An 18,153-nucleotide genomic window follows, 5' to 3' on the forward strand; every position below is an offset into this window, starting at 1 on the left:
GACTTTTAGTTTAAAGGTTTATTTTTATTCCCTTTTTTTCTTTTGTTCTTTTTTGCTGAAAGGGAAAGTAAAATGGCGATCGGCAGGCTTTTTTTTTAAGTGATTGGAATGGAACGGAACGGATTGGATTACTTATAATGATTTTTTGAAGGTGGACTTGGGTTTTAGGAGGATTATTTTCCCTCTCTGCTTAACCTTTTTTTATTTTTTAAGGGATTTTTTTTGTATCTTTTGTATTTTTTTTTAAGAAGGAGGAAAGAAGGAATAAATTTTTGAAGATGGCTTCAAAGCGTCAAGCAACTTCCACAGTACCTAAGGTGGTTTCTTCTCCTGCGATATTACCTAAACCCACACCACCATCTTCTCCTCCTCTGCAACCAATAATGGTAAAAGATATGCAAGATATAGTGGGAAATGCTATATCTCAAATTAGAGGTGAAATGAAAGAGCTTTTAGTGGAGAACAATAGCATTTTGAGGCAAGATATAGTTTTGGCTTTAAAAGGACTTGCCTCTGTGGTTGAAAAATTGGATTCTCGAGTTGAAGAAGTTGCAGACAAGGTGGAGGTTTTGGAGGAAAAGTTTGAAGGAATGGAAAAAAAGGTGGAAATTTCACAAGATGAAATTGTTGTCTCAATATAGAGAGATGGAATTTGCTCTAAGAATCAGGGGCCTGAGAGAGGATATGCAACAAGACCTGAGAGAGATGGTGGTAAATGATCTTGCTGTGATTTTGGACAGAGAAAAAGACGAAATATCTAGAGAAATTGAAAAAATATTTAGAGTTAACTCCTGGGTTGCAAAGCAAAGAAATCTGCCAAGAGATGTGGTAATTTATTTTGGGAAAAGATCTCTACACAATGAAATCATACAAGCCTTTTATAATAAGAGGTTCCAGATTGCTACACAAGATGTTATAATTTTAAAGGAGATCCCATCTAAAATTTTAAGAAGAAGAAAAGAGTTTGCTTTCTTAGCAGATGAACTTAAAAAAGGGCAAATGCCATTCAGATGGGATATCCCGACTGGAATAGTGGTGAGCCATGCGGGGATACGTTATAGACTTAATACTGTTTTTAAAGCAAAGGAGTTCTATACTTCGGTCCTGGGAGCACGCTCATCACCACCTATAATGTTTAAAGTCTTGGATGGGAAGGAGTTTGAGCAGCAGTCTGAAGAAGTTGTACTGATGAAAGCTGGAAAATCACAGGCTGAGTGGTTTCAACAAGCTGTGATGAAAGAGCAAAGAATGATTCGGGCAGCGTATAGACGTAAGGAAAAGGAACAACAGAAGAAAGATGTCAAAGAAGTTTCACAAGAATTTGTTTCTGAGCCTGTGGGAGGAGCAAGACCTAAGAGATCTTCAGTACAATCCTCAATGGCAGATCTCCAAGCAGTCTTCTCTAGGCTTTTGGATGAGGGAGATGGTAAAGCTCCTGACATGGAATGCTAATGGCCTTAATTCCCCTCAAAAGAGAAAGAAAATATTTCACTATTTGAAGCAACATAATAATGACATTATTTGTTTGCAGGAAACGCATATTATCTCTAAGGATCAAAAATATCTAGTTAATGCTCGATTGGGATCTCATTTTGTATCTTCTGCTCTTGGGAAGAAAGGGGGTGTAGTCATTTATGTTAAGCAAAATTTATCAGCTCGTTTAGTAGATTCTGATCCTCAAGGGAGATATGTTATGATTGAAGTGGGACTGTATGGTTAGAAAATACTTATAGTAAGTTTGTATGCACCAAATCAACAACAGGAACAATTTTATAGGTTGTTACATCAAAAATTGATTTTATTGGATTATAGATCTGTTATATTAATGGGAGATTGGAATGGAGTTTTAGATACATGTCGAGATAAAAAAGGACTTTCTACTTCTTTTAAACAGGCTAAATTACCTAAGGCCTTTTTTTATTTGAAAGAGGATTGGGAGTTGCGAGATTATTGGCGAGAACATAATTTGGAAGAGAGAGACTTCACTTTTTTTCGGATAAACATCAATCCTTTTCAAGAATTGACTTTTTTTTATTACAACGGATTTATATTTTAGGGTAAAGAATGTAAAGATATTTCCAAGGACACTGACAGATCATAGTCCAGTATGGATGGAACTGGTTACTGAAAAAGAGGAGAGAAGATCTTGGAGGTTGAATGAAAATTTGTTTAGGCAAGAAATGAATGTTCAGAAACTTAAAGAGTATTTAAAGGAATATTTTGTTTTAAATATGCATAAGGGTACTTCAACGTCAATGGTATGGGATGCAGGTAAAGCTTATATGCGTGGGGTATTGATGCAAATGAATAAGATTCATAGACAGAAACAGGTGCAGAAACGTAATGAGTTGGAAGAAGAGATTAAATTAAAAGAAAAAGTCTTAATTTCGAATCCTACAGATGAGAAGATTAAGGAATCTATAAAACTGCTTAAATCACAATTTAATATGTTAATGGCAGATCAGACTGCAACTAACTTATTGTATATGAAACAGAACATATTTTGTAATGCTAATAAGCCAGGGAGATGGTTGGCTTATCAATTGAGAAAGAAACAGAAGTTGAGAATTATAGACAAAATAAATTATAAAGGTAAATTGATATTTCAGAAGGAATTGATTAAGAAATCTTTTTTAGATTATTATAAAAAATTATATATGGGTAGGAAAGTACAGGCTTTAGATATAGATAAATATTTACAAGATGCTCATTTTCCTAAATTAACAGAAGATCAGAAACAAGAAATTAATGGATTGATTACTATAGAGGAAATTGTGAAAGCAATCAAAGAATTAAAGTTAGGTAAAGCACCTGGTACTGATGGACTGACATCAATTTATTATAAGACTTTGATAGATGAGTTGATAGAACCTCTAAGGGAACTTTTTAATAATATATTACAGGGTTTAGAGACCCCCTTGTCTTGGGGCAGAGCTTTTATATCTTTGATCCCAAAAGAAGACCAAGATCTTATGCTACCAAAGAATTATAGACCTATATCTCTTTTGAATGTAGATTATAAGATTTTTTCAAAAATTTTAGCTAATAGACTTATGATTGTGTTGAATCAATTAATACACATGGACCAAACTGGTTTTATAACTGGAAGGTATATGAAAAATAATGTTAGACAAATTATTAATTTAATAGAATATCTGGATAAGAATAATCAAATTTCTGCAGGACTGATATTTTTAGATGCTGAAAAAGCTTTTGATCAATTAAATTGGCAATTTATGTTAAGATTGGTCGAGGAGATGAATTTTGGAGATAAAATTTTACAGGCCCTTCGAGCTATTTATCAAAAACAAACGGCACAACTTATAGTTAATGGAGGTTTATCAGAGGTATTCCCAATTGAAAAGGGTGCTAGACAGGGTTGTCCATTGTCCCCATTGCTGTTTGTTTTAACCTTGGAACTTTTATTGATTAAAATTCAGGAATCATTGAAGATAAAAGGAATAGAAATTAATAAAAAAGAATATAAATTAAGATGATCTAGTTGTTACATTATCTCAACCAACTTATTCTGTAATGGAGTTGTTACAATTGATAAATCAATACGGACAAGTTTCAGGTTTTAAAATTAATAATAATAAGACTAAAATATTGCCTAAGAATATGACCAACTTGGATAAGGAGACCTTGGTTAGATTGACAGGTTTTGAGGTTGTTAATAAGGTAAAATATTTGGGGATTATTTTATCAGCTTCTAATGTAAAACTGTATAAAAATAATTATGAAATGTTGTGGGTTAAAATACAAAAGGATTTGGATAATTGGAAAAAGCTGCATTGTCCCTCTTGGGGAGAATAGCAGCGATTAAAATGAATGTTTTGCCAAAATTTCTTTTTTTATTTCAAATGATACCTATTCTAAAGAAAGAAGCAAATTTAGATGAGTGGCAGAAAGGCATCAATAAATTTATCTGGGCAGGGAAAAAACCAAGAGTAAAACTTAAAATTATACAAGATATACGAGAGAGAGGTGGACTCAAGGTACTGAATTTGAAATTGTATTATGACACTGTGGTTTTGACATTAATTAGTGATTGGGTTAATTTAACAAATGTAGATATACTCCTTCTGGAGGGATGGGATTTACTGTTTGGATGGCATGCCTATTTAATTTATAATAAAAAGGTCGATAGGGTTTTTAAATCTCACATTCTAAGAATTTCTTTACTTCGGGTTTGGAAGAAATATTATAGAAGTGAGTCAAGAATTCCATTATGGGCTATTCCATGGCATGCAATAGAAGGAATAAGGAGAGGAGTTAAGATGGATACTATTTCTTATACACAATTACTTAAGTGGGATGGTAAAAATTGGCAATTAAAATCTATGGATGAATTAGTACAAGAAAATATTATCTATTCTTGGTTTCAGTATAGACAACTATTGGAAAGGTGGAAGATAGATTATAAGGTGGGCTTGTTTAGAGAGGATAAGAATTTGTTAAAACAAATCAGAGATCAAAGTCGAACTCACATTAAAAGAATTTATGGTGTCTTAGTGGAATTGGATTCAGAAGCTGAGTTAGTTAAAGACTGTATGGTTAAGTGGGCACAAAATTTTGATTCTATTAGACACATGGGAGATTATTTGAGTGAGGAATGTCAAATTTCCACAAGCGCAAAATCTACGGGAAAATTTTTATAAAATGTTTTATAGATGGCACCTTGATCCACAAAAAATGTCTCGTATGTATTCAAACTTGCAGCCTAAATGTTGGAGATGTGGTTGCTTGGATGCCACTTATTATCATATTTGGTGGTCATGTAAAAGTATAAAAGCTTTTTGGATTAAGATATGGTGGAATATTCAAAGAAATTTTAAAAGAAGGATAAAATTTACTCCACAACTGTTTTTGTTGGGTATTGTTTCGGATTGCGATGATAAAGAGACTATTTTAATGTTAAATTTAATTACTGCAGCTAGGCTGTTAATAGGGCAATACTGGAAGAAGGAATTTTTGCCTACTTTGCAAGAATGGTTTTTTAAAGTGTCTTATCTAGCGGAAATGGCAAAAATTTCGGCTTTCTTGAAAGACCAATCGCAAGAGAAGTATCTCTTGGTGTGGAAAAGATGGATAAATTTTATACAATATAAGTATGATATAAGAAAATACCATCTAGCTTTTGAATAATTTATATTTAAAGTTTAAGATATTTATGTAGAAGTATAATTATTATTATTCTTTAAATTTTTTATTTTTTATTTTTTATTTTATCCTCCTTTTTGTTTTTTACATATAATGGAGTTAAAGTATGTCATAATTTGTTTATTGAGTGTAACAATATTAGCTTAAGGTTTATTTGGGTTTAAAAAAATTTTTTCTTTTTTTTTTTATTGAAAATTTTTATAAATTTTAACAAAAAAACAAAAGAGTAACAATACAACAACAACATAGACAAGAAACTAAACAAAACAAAACAACCCTTCCCCTACCCCCCCCAGAACACCCACTCCCTCCCCCCCGGAGCTTCCCAGAGCAGAATATAGGCTTAATTAAAAAAAATAAAGTTATATGAAAAAAGAGAGTATAACTAAGATATATGTATGTATATAAAAATGAAAGTTATAAAAAAGCTAAATAATATTTTTGTATCCAATTTAAATTGTATAAACTTTATCCATTTATCCCAAACAGCAAAAAATTTCTCTTACGATTGTTCTTTTAAAAAAGCCGAAATCTTTGCCATTTCCGCCAAATAAGACACTTTAAGAAACCATTCCTGCAAAGTAGGCAAAGATTCCTTCTTCCAATATTGTCCTACTAACAGCCTTGCGGCTGTAATCAAGTTTAACATCAATATAACCTCCTTTGTGTCACAATCAGTAACTATACCTAACAAAAATAATTGTGGAGTAAATTTTACCCTCCTTCTAAAAATTCTCTGAATATTCCACCATATCTTAATCCAAAAGGCTTTTATATTTCTACACGACCACCAGATGTGATAGTAGGTGGCATCCAAACAGCCACATCTCCAACATTTAGGCTGTAGGTCAGGGTACATAAAAGACATTTTTTGTGGGTCAAGGTGCCATCTATAAAACATTTTGTAAAAATTCTCCCTTAAATTCTGTGCTTGTGTAAATTTAACATTTCTCACCCAAATGGTTTCCCAGGTATCCAATAGGACTGGTTCACCAAAATTTTGCGCCCATCTGATCATACAATCTTTAATTAATTCTATTTCTGAATCCAATTCCACTAAAACCCCATAAATTCTCTTAATATGAGTTAGTCTTTGGTCCTTCACTTGCTTAATAAGATTTTCATCTTCTCTGAGAAAACCCACCTTACGATCCATCTTCCATCTGTCTACTAATTGCCTATATTGAAACCAAGAATAAGTAATGTTTTCATGTACTAACTCTTCCAGTAGTTTTAACTGCCAATTTTGTCCATCCCATCTAAGTAACTGTGTATAAGACACCATGTCCATTTTAACACCTCTTTTTATTCCTTCTATCGCATGCCAAGGTATAGCCCATAGTGGTACTTTAAAATCACTTTTATAATATTTTCTCCAAACCCTAAGTAAAGAAATTCTTATGATATGAGATTTAAAAGCCCGATCCACTTTTTTATTAAATATTAAATAGGCATGCCAGCCAAAAAGTAAGTCCCATCCCTCCAAATGGAGTATGTCAAGGTTTGTTAAATTTACCCAATCACTGATTGATGTTAAAACCACCGCATCATAGTATAATTTCAAATTCGGTACCTTGAGTCCACCTCTCTCACGGAAGTCTTGCATGATTTTAAACTTAACCCTTGGCTTTTTCCCTGCCCAAATGAATTTATTGATTCCTTTCTGCCATTCATTTAAGTTAATCTCGTTCTTCAAAATCGGTAACATTTGAAACAAAAAAAGAAACTTGGGTAGAATATTCATTTTTATCACTGCAATTCTTCCCATGAGAGATAATTGCAACTTCTCCCAGTTCCTCAAGTCTTTCTGTACACTAACCCACAACCTTTCATAATTATTTTTAAACAATTTTGCATTAGAAACAGATAACATCACCCCCAAATATTTTACCTTGTTGACAATTTCAAAACCCGTCAGGTTAGCCAAAGTCTGCTTCTCCCGAATAGTCATATTTTTAGGTAGGATTTTAGTCTTATTAACATTAATCTTAAAACCCGAAACCGAGCCATAACGATAAATCAACTGCAATAACTTTACTACAGAGTAAGTAGGTTGCGACAAAGTAACCACCAAGTCGTCCGCAAAAGCTCTTAACTTATATTCTTTTTTGTTAACTTCTATTCCTTTTATTTCCTGCGACTCTTGAATTTTAATCAACAATATTTCCAGTGTTAAAACAAACAACAACGGTGATAATGGACATCCCTGTCTAGTACCTTTCTCTATTGTAAAAACCTCTGACAAACCTCCATTAACAATAAGTTGTGCCGTTTGTTTTTGGTATATTACCGTAAGAGCTTGTAATATATTTTCACCAAAATTCATCTCTTCAATTACTCTTAACATAAAATGCCAATTCAATTGATCAAAAGCTTTTTCAGCATCTAAAAATATCAGCCCTGCAGAAACTTGGTTATTCTTGTCTAGATATTCTAATAAATTAATGATTTGTCTAGCATTATTTTTCATATACCTACCAGTTATAAACCCAGATTGGTCTTTATGCAGAAGATGATGCACAACCCTCATAAGCCTATTTACTAAAATTTTTGCAAATATCTTATAATCAACATTTAAAAGAGATATAGGTCTATAATTCTTTGGTAAAGTAAGATCTTGATCCTCTTTTGGAATCAAAGATATAAAAGCACTACGCCATGAGGGAGGAATCTCTGAACCCTGTAAAATGTCATTAAAAAGATCACCTAATGGTTGGATCATCTCTTCCATTAAAGCTTTATAATAAACAGATATCAACCCATCCGTACCCGGTGCTTTCCCTGGTTTCAATTGTTTAATTGCTGTCGCAATTTCCTCATTAGTAATTAAACCATTAATTTCCTGTTTCTGGTCCTCTGTCAGTTTGGGAAGGCTGGCCTCACTTAAATATTTATTTATATCTAAGATTTGCACATTCGTAGATTTATATAATTCCTGATAGTAATCTAAAAAAGATTTCTTAATCAATTCCTTCTGAAACACTAATTTGCCCTTATAGTTTATTTTGTCTATTATTCTCTGTCTCTGTTTCTTTCTTAATTGATAGGCCAACCATCTCCCTGGTTTATTAGCATTACAAAATGTATTTTGTTTCATAAACAATAAATTAGTTGCGGATTGATCCGCCATCAACATATTAAATTGTGTTCTTAACAACTTTATAGATTCTTTAATCCTTTCATCTGAAGGATTTAAAATCAAAGACTTTTCTTTTAATTTAATTTCATCTTCCAATTCTTTATGTTTCTGAGTCTGCTTTTGCCTATGAAAGTTATTCATTTTTATCAGGATCCCACGCATGAATACTTTACCTGCATCCCATACCATTGACATTGAAGTCCCCTTATACATATTTAAAGCAAAATAATCCTTTAAACACTCCTTTAACTTTTGAACATTCTTTTCTTGTCTGAATAAGTTCTCATTCACCCTCCAAGATCTTCTCTCCTCTTTTTCTTGAATCAGCTCCATCCAAACTGGACTATGATCCGTCAGCGACCTAGGAAAAATCTTAACATTCTTTACTCTATTATATAAATCCGTTGTGATAAAAAAAAAGTCAATTCTTGAAAAGGATTGGTGTCTATCTGAAAAGAAGGTAAAGTCTCTCTCCTCTTGATTACATTCCCGCCAATAATCCCTTAATTCCCAGTCCTCTTTCATGTCAAAAAAGGCTTTAGGTAGTTTTGCCTGTTTAAAAAGAGGAGAAGAACCTTTCTTGTCCCTTTGTATATCTAAGACACCATTCCAATCACCCATTAATACCACGGATCTGTAGTCCAGCAAAGTTATTTTTTGATGTAGCAATCTATAAAATTGTTCCTGTTGCTGATTTGGTGCATAAAGTCCCACTATAAGTATTTTCTTACCATATAAGCCAAGTTCAATCATCACGTATCTTCCTTGGGGATCTGATTCTACCAGACAAGCTGGTAAATTTTGCTTCACATAGATAACCACTCCCCCCTTTTTCCCAGGAGCAGAAGATATAAAATGAGATCCCAGACGAGCGTTAACTAAATATTTTTGATCTTTAAGTAGAATATGAGTTTCCTGTAGGCAAATAATATCATTATTATGTTGCTTTAAGTAGTAAAAGATTTTCTTTCTTTTCTGAGGGGAATTTAGACCGTTAACATTCCAGGTCAGGAACTTTGCCATCTCCCTTGGCCAGGAGCCTGGAGAAGACTACCTGGAGGTCTGCCATTGCTGTATGTGTTGCAGAACTCTTGGGTCTTGCTCATCCCACCGGCAGTGAAACACTTTCCGAAGAAGATTCTTTAATCTCTTTCTTTTGTTGCTCCTTTTCCTTGCGTCTATGTGCTGCACGGGTCATCCTCTGCTCTTTAACCTCTGTTTGACGTTGCCCTTCAGCTTGCCACTTCCCAGCAGAGATCAGACCTAATGCTTCAGATTGCTGTTCCAGCTCTTTACCACTCAAGGGTTTCTGAACAGATGAAGCTGAGCCTGTACCCAGGACCGTATTATAAAACTCTTTAGCTTTAACAACCGTATTCAACCTGTAACGCATCCCCCCATGGCTCAAAGCGATGCCCATCGGGATCTCCCATCTGAATGGCATCAGTCTTGCTTTAAGTTCATTAGCTAAAAAAGCAAAATCTTTCCTGTTTCTTAAGATTTTTGATGGGATTTCCTTTAAAATGATAACATCTTGGGCAGCAATCTGGAATCTCTTATTATAAAAAGCTTGTATAATTTCATTGCGCAGAGACTTCTTTGTGAAATAAATCACAACATCTCTAGGCAAATTCTTTTGCTTCGCAATCCAAGAATTAACTCTATAAATTTTTTCCACTTCTCTGCATAATTCTCCTTTATCCATATTCAGAGCAACAGCTAGATCACTAAGCACCATCTCCATCAGATCTTGATTCATGTCTTCCTTGAGACCCCTGATCCTCAGGGCGTGCTCCATCTCCCTATACTGAGACATAAGGATATCTACTTGCGAGATCTCCATCTTGCTTTCCATATCTTGAAATTTATCCTCAAAAAAATCAACTTTATCAGCAACTTCCTCCACTCTCGAGTCCAGCTTCATCACCACCGAAGCCAAACCTGATACGGCTGTAACTATATCTTGCCGCAAAATGGTATTATTATCTTCTAGTAAGTCCTTCATTTCATTTAATTCCTCTTTGATTTCAGATTTAATCTGTACAACAAGCTGCTTCATTTCATCTCTAATTTGGGATACAGCATCTCCCATTATGTTTTTAATCTCTTGTGCAGACAGGCCTGGCGGAGGAGGAGGGGGTGGTGGCTGGGTCGGTGGTACATGTTTAGGTTGTTGTTGTTGTTGTTGTTGTGCAGTTAAGGTTGTGGGAGAGGAAACCACCTTAGGTAGTATAGAAGGCGGTTGTCTCTTTGAAGCCATTTTTTAAAACGCAGTTCTCTCTTCCCTTCTCCCCAAAAAAAGGGAGGGGAGAAATAGAAGTTAAAAAGAACAAAAATGCTGTAATCCTTAGAGTTCCAAGTTCCCCCCCAAAAAAAGAAGAAATCAAGAGAGAAATCCAAAGCCAAGAACAAAAAAATCAAAAGCAATCATTTAAATCCGATACTTTCCAAGAAAAATAAGAACAAAGAGACAAAAGAAAAAAAAAGAAAAAAAAGCCGAACACTTTCAAAATGCCATCTTATTTTCTCTCTCCGTGCCAGCAAAAAAGAACAAAGGAGAAATAACCAAAACTAACTAGAAAAAGAAAATAAAGCACTAAACTATATAAAAGAAAATCCTTTAAGCCGCTCTGTCCGCTTCTAAAGTTACTCACCGAAACTCTGTAACCGCGGAGATAGAAGCGGCAGTTTCTTTTGCTTCCAAAGAAGCAAAAACAGCTGGGAGGCGGAGATCAGCAGGAGCTCCGAGGGAACACTCCTTCCACCCCCTCTAGGAAAAAATCCAGAGGGGGTTCAGGGGTTCTACCTCTACTCCTGCGTTCTCTACCCCTTCCCTTTGCCCGGGAAGGGGATTCCGAACCGCGGGCCAGCTGATGCGCGCTGTGCTCCGCGGCTCTGACACCTTCCCAGCTGGACGGCTACAAAATAGCCGCCATCGCCGCCGCCCCGTACCGGAAGCTCCTCTTTTCTTTTAAGTTCTAGTTAAGCCTGTATTCAGCTCTGGGAAGAATGGGGGAGGGTTTTGGGGAGGGTTGGGAGGGATTAGGGAAAGGGTTTTTATTATAAAATTAAAAAAAAAATTTAATAAAAAAAAGAAATTTTGGAATATTCTTTGAATGATATATAGCATTTTGGGCATTCTGCCTCAGAAGAGATACTAAAAAAATAGGGATGAGTTACTTAAAGTCCACATACAAAATGGGCTTCACGCTACAAAAGGCGATACTAAACAAACCTCTTGGAACACACCAGACAAATCTGATTCAATTCAATTTATGTTTAAATTTTATAATAGTGAAAATATAACAAAATGCAATTACTCATTATTGTCCATACATTTAATCATTTTTATATAAAATTTTATTAACAATGTTCTAGACAATTTCTCTGATGACATGCTCCAATGGAACATCATTTTATAAGCTTTCTTTAAGATTATAACACAGTGTAAAGTCCAACCCTTTCAACTGCATAGTTTTGCAGTGTTCCATCTGTTTATTATAACCATTTTTAGCCCATCTTATCTTTCACTTGTTCTTCTTCTGTTTCAAATTTCAATTAAATTTTATACATTTTAGTCATTACATGTTATCACTTACATACAATTTTATTTTAAAGTTAGTCTTACAGTGTTCAAAATCATAAATTCCTTTGTCTACAGTAATTATATATTAGTCTATGTTTCTAATAATTGTAAATAAGAGAACCATTGACATCTATGTCCCTCTCCCTCTCCTAATTCTTCTCTTGATTTTATTTTACGCTTCCCTTGCAAAAATGTTTAGCCTTTTACAATAAGTTAGCCATTTATGTTTGCCTATTACTTTCTGTCTATAGAATTCTTCCAATGAGAACCACAAGGGTGTTTTTAGACTCCAAAATACCTTTGGGTTGTATCTATTCTCAATATGGCGCATCTAATAAGTTTTAAAATCATAAATATCGATGTCACCCAAATCTCAGGTCATGTCCTTCTTACTCCAAAGCTTTCTATTTCTTAGCAACACCCACTCTTTTATCCAAACCAAACGGCAAGCTGCAAAATGCAAATTTAAATCTGGTAAGCCCAATCCTTCTCTTTCCATCTTGTAATGTCTTATAATGACCTCATCATTTTTTCCCCACTGAAACACAAATTTCGATATATCTTTCTACCACTATTTAATGGTACATCCGCTTTCAAAACATGTTTTTTCTGAAACAGAATATCATAGGCAACACATTCATTTTTATCACAGAAATTCTCCCCAGCAATGATATTGTTTATCACATATTAACATGTCTTTTTTAACTTCATTCTATATTTCAACAGTTATTTTGAAGTAACATATAGTTTATATTTGTCATAATTGTAACGATGCTAAGAAAAAGACTCAGGCATGTCTTGAGCAGAGGTTTGAAGCTGTATGACACAGCTTCACACAGCTTCTTAAACTCTGAGTTTATTGTTTCTTATATACTTTTTACATACATAGGCTTTACCATTAACTGCTGATATTTTACATTTAGAAATTTAACCTTTAGTTGTTGACATAAAGTAATTGAAAAACTCCTTCATATAAGCAATTATTTTCTAGTAACACATTACCTGTTGAGAACAGGTAAAAACAAATACAGGTAAATTAGAAAAGGAGAAAGAACTGATAAAGACAAGAAGAGATAATGACAGGAAGAGATAAGGGGGAATTTAAAGCATATTATTTATTAAGTCAGAAAGGGGGTGATCTTTGGGCTGCTAACTTGGGACAAAGGGTATCAAAAGGTTATGAGGTTTGTGGGGGGCAATTCATGGCAGTTTGCTGCACGTGCAAATTCCTCCACAATAATGATGCCAAGATATTTTCCCTTCTTCTCAGTCTTAAAACCTATATTATTCATTAATTCTGATTGATGTTCTATTTTCAGATTTTGTTAATATCTTTGCCTTCTGTTTATTGATCTTGAATCTTCTAATGCACCAAATTATTTTAATTTGTCCATTACTATTTCAATTTCTTCTAGAGCAGGGGTGTCAAACTCACCTAGTCACGTGGTGAGCTGGGGTGGTGCAGTTTCAGCATGGCGCATCCGGCCTGTGGGTTGATAGTTTGATACCCCTGCTCTAAAGGATCTTCCAAAACCAACAGAAAGCCCTCTGCCAAAGTCCTTAATTTATACGTTTTTTTTTTAAAAAAAAATCTTTTTCCCACAATATTCTCATCTTGTTTTATATCATTATTTGGAATGTCAAGAACCAAAATGTATGGTTTCATTGTCAATTAATACAGTATCTCCCTCTTGTAATTTCAATATCACATTCTTTCTTTTTCTTTTTTTCCCATAATTTATATGCTAGCCCAGTGGTGGCGAACCTATGGCACGTGTGCCAGAGGCGGCACTTGGAGCCCTCTCTGTGGCACATGTGCCATTGCCCCAGCTTTGTCTCCCCCCATGACCCCCTCCTTACCAGCAGCCCCCCTGGAGGAGAGTCATCCCCAAGTGTGACTCACATGGAGCAGCACAGCCAAGGACATGGAACCCAGGCAGCATAGACAAGACTTGTGCCCTCATGCCCCCCAATTGCGCACAGTTGATGCTGCAGGGCACGGGCAGAGGGCAAGGCTGCCATGGCACTGCTGGGCTGCCTGGCCGATCTGCAGCGGGCCCTGGAGTCAGAGAGTGGCCCTGCGGGCAGGCAGGGTGGAGGCGGGGCAGGGGGTGGAGCAGGGGCGGGGCCAATTTTTGGGCACTTGGTCTCTAAAAGGTTCGCCATCACTGTGCTAGCCACTTCCCTGGCTTATTTGCAAATTCATTTTTTTTCCTTTACATAATTCATTTTTATTTATATTTCTTTTACTATTAAGGTAGATAATCATTTGTAAATGTTTAATTTGTTGAGAAATATATATCTTACCTGGAAATTTCTTTAATTTTTCTTCTTTTTTCTTTGTTTCATTCAAAACAGTTTTCCCCCTCTTTTTTATGCATAAAATAACTTTTAACAAAAACTTTAATTGCATCCCAAACTATTTTTAAATCAGTGCCTTTACCTAAATTATTTTCAAAAAAGTATTTAATTACTTTTTACAATTCTCCACTATTGCTTCTTTCTGAAATAACATTTCATTTAGTCTCCAACTAAAGGAACTAGATTTCTATTTGTAAACCAAACTCACAGGAGTATGATCCAGGAAAAAATATTTGGTAATATTTCTACTTTAGAAAGCTTAGTAACCACTTTCTTTGAAATACAATTTATGTCTATTCTTGAAAGAATAGATATGCCTTTCAGAAAAGTACCGTAAGTATAGTTTCTTGAATTGCCATTTTTGATTTTGTATATCAACCAGTCCTAAATTGTCCATCGAATCAAAGAAAACATTTGGTAATTGGCCTTTAGTGATTTTGATATTTCCCCCAAAAAAGTTTAATTCAGTTGGGGTCAGATCACTTCATTCCAATCCTTCATGAAGCACACATTTTCATTAGAAAAACCTATTAATCTCTACATAAGTCCTTTATAAAAGAATACATTGTCTTCATTTTGGATATAAATTCATATGTCAAAATCCTAATCCCGTGCAAATTAATTTCCACCCCAACAAATCTGCTATGCTCATTAGTCAATACAAATTCTGGTTTTAGCTGGGGATTTATGTACAAAACCACTCAATTTTTTCTGCTAAAATAAATTCTTCACCTAATTTTTTATAATTCAAATATTTTTGTCCAATTTTCTACTATGTATCTCTTGTAGGCAAATTAAATTTTAGTTTAAGTTTTTTAAATAATGACTTTTTTCTATTTTGAACAGCATTTCCTTTATCAATATTTTTAAAGTATTTGTGATCTATAATAAAGACAAAACATTACAAAAATTAATACCTGTAGCTACCTACTTCAATATTATCCCTTTCAGTTTCCTGTTGCATCTGTTGAAGTTTTTGTGTAGTCTTATCTGATACCCTTATTTGAATCTCCTCCAATTTTCTTTAATTTTTTTTTAGAAATTCACTTTCTTGACAAAACATAACTGAAACCTCTGCTGCTATCTGTCTGCAGGCAGTCTAATGATTCTCTCCTTTCCTCCATTTTTGCTGCCCTTCTGGTCACTGTCATTATATTATAATTTAAAAGCACAAGTGTCTCAACCCCCCCCCCAAGCTTCTCCATCCCTATTTTTTCTGTTTTGTTTTCCTGTGCCCTAAATATTTTGATCTCGTTGCACTCCATAGTTATAGGCAGGGCCTAATGCCCGCGTGACACTCAGGGCGGGGTCAGCATCCATGTGACACTCAAGATGCTTGAGTGATGTTTGGGGCGTGGCTAGCGTCCACGCAACACTCAGAGTGGAGCTAGCACCCATGCAACACACAGTACAGCGCTAGCTTGAGTAGGGTACACCAATTGTCTGCCCTCTTTAATAGTAAACAAAAATATTTCCATAAAAGTCTAATTTGTTTGTTTCTTTTAATTCAGATTTATTCAAAAGCACTTTCATAAAAAGTAATCTTTCAAAATAACTATTTCCTTTATTCATTTTAAACTTTCCTGGATTGATTCCTTTTTAAGCTTTTTGTCCAAAGGTTTTAAAGTCTTTGTAATCCAGAAAGAATAATAACTCACCAAGTGGAATTTTTATCCTGTTGCTCTTTAACTGTAAATTAGCTACATCTCACAATGTTTAAGAAATTAGGCTTGTCCAAGTCTTATGCCCATATAGGTTGCATTGCTTATGATCTTGACTGAAATTCCTCCCAGCATCCAATTCACAAGCAGATCACAAAAATTTCATGGTGAACTTGATGTCCCTGAAGGAGTGGAGACAGCATTATGGTGGAGATTGGTGGCCAGACAGCAAATTCTGGCCACCAAAGACTCTTGAGAAAAAAAAAATCATACGATTGCCCACTTGCACCCCAGAAAGCTGTTCCTCATGAGCAGCCTGCATGAACACATGTATTCAATAATTTCTCTATTACCTTAAATATTCTAATTTGGCAACAACTTTTGGAGACTTTGTCAGGTTTGTACCCAAGGCCTTATACTGTGTGCTAGTGTAGACTTTCAGAGGAAAGAAATTCCATTTAACTAAATTATCATATGGATGTTCTACTCTGAGGAACCAATGTGGATGTTCTATGCTGAAGAAGGTAGCTAATAACCAATAACTTTAATTGCTAAATTTACATGGATATTGGGGTCAATGGCTCTTATGGTAACTGAAGGACTGACCATCCTTATAATAATAATAATAGTAGTAGTAAAGTTGGAAGGGACCTTGGAGGTCATCTAGTCCAACCCCCTGCTCGGGCAGGAAACCCTACACCATTTCAGACAAATGGCTGTCCAGTCTCTTCTTAAAAACTTACAGTGTTGGAGCATTTACTGCTTCTGGAGGCAAGCTGTTCCACTGATTAATTGTTCTCACTGTCAGGAAGTTTCTCCTTAGTTCTAGGTTGCTTCTCTCCTTGATTAGTTTCCACCCGTTGCTTCTTGTCCTGCCTTCAGGTGCTTTGGAAAATAGCTTAATTCCCTCTTCTTTATGGCAGCCCCTGAGATATTGGAATACTGCTATCATGTCCCCCCTTGTCCTTCTCTTCGTTAAACTAGACATACCCAATTCTAGCAACCGTTCCTTATATGTTTTAGCCTCCAGTCCCCTAATCATCTTTGTTGCTCTTCTCTGTACTCTTTCTAGAGTCTCAACATCTTTTTTACATCGTGGTGACCAAAACTGGATGCAGTATTCCAAGTGTGGCCTTACCAAGGCATTGAAGAGTGGTATTAATACTTCACGTGATCTTGATTCTATCCCTCTGTTAATGCAGCCTAGCACTGTGTTGGCCTTTTTGGCAGCTGCAGCACACTGCTGGCTCATATTTAAGTGATTGTCTACTAGGACTCCGAGGTCCCTCTCACAGTTACTACTATTGAGCATGGTGCCACCTATGCTGTACTTGTGCATTTGGTTTTTCTTGCCTAAATGTAGAACCTTGCTTTTTTCACCATTGAATTTCATTTTGTTAGTTAGTGCCCAGTGTTCAAGTCTGTCCAGATCCTTCTGTATCTGAAGCCTGTCTTCTGGAGTGGCTATTCCTGCCAGCTTGGTGTCATCTGCAAATTTGATAAGTTCCCCATCTATCCCTTCATCCAAATCGTTGATGAAGATGTTGAAGAGTACTGGGCCCAGAATAGAGTCCTGGGGCACCCCACTACACACTTCCCTCCATATAGATGCAGTTCCATTGAGGACCACTCGCTGAGTACGGCCGGTCAGCCAGCTACGGATCCATCTGGTGGTGGTTCTGTCTATCCCACATTTTTCTATCTTGTCAAGTGGTAGGTTGTGATCTACTTTATCAAATGCCTTACTGAAGTCCAAGTAAATTATGTCCACACCATTCCTCTGATCCACTAATTTTGTCACTTGCTCAAAGAATGCAATAAGATTTGTCTGGCATGATCTATTTTTGACAAACCCATGTTGGCTTTTAGTAATGACTTTGTTTGCCTCTAGGTGTTCGTTGATTCGTTGTTTGATTATCTTTTCCAGGATCTTCCCAGGTATTGAGGTCAGGCTGATAGGTCTGTAATTTCCTGGATCCATTTTTTTTCCTTTTTTGAGGATGGGAACTACATCAGCTCTTTTCCAGTCCTCTGGTAGTTCCCCTGTGTTCCAGGATCTTTGAAAAATATAGTTCAGTGGCTCCGATATCACATCTGCCAGTTCCTTGAGAACTCTGGGGTGTAATCCATCTGGTCCTGGCGATTTGAACTCATCTAGGCTGGACAGGTGCTCACTAACGATTTTCTTGCCTATCTTAACTTGTGTTTCTGTTTTGTTTTTTGTGGCACTATTTTTGATAGGT

At 35.5% G+C, this 18,153-nt stretch overlaps 1 protein-coding gene across 1 annotated transcript in view; it reads left to right on the top strand.

The window, feature by feature from the left end:
- Nucleotides 1-18,153, top strand: part of NMNAT2 (nicotinamide nucleotide adenylyltransferase 2) — a 119,776-nt gene that overhangs the window by 63,941 nt on the left and 37,682 nt on the right. The window lies entirely within an intron of this gene.

This window comes from Crotalus tigris, unplaced genomic scaffold (genome assembly GCF_016545835.1).
Source record: "Crotalus tigris isolate CLP2741 ecotype Arizona unplaced genomic scaffold, ASM1654583v1 scf7180000019024.823168, whole genome shotgun sequence".
Taxonomy (NCBI): domain Eukaryota; kingdom Metazoa; phylum Chordata; class Lepidosauria; order Squamata; family Viperidae; genus Crotalus; species Crotalus tigris.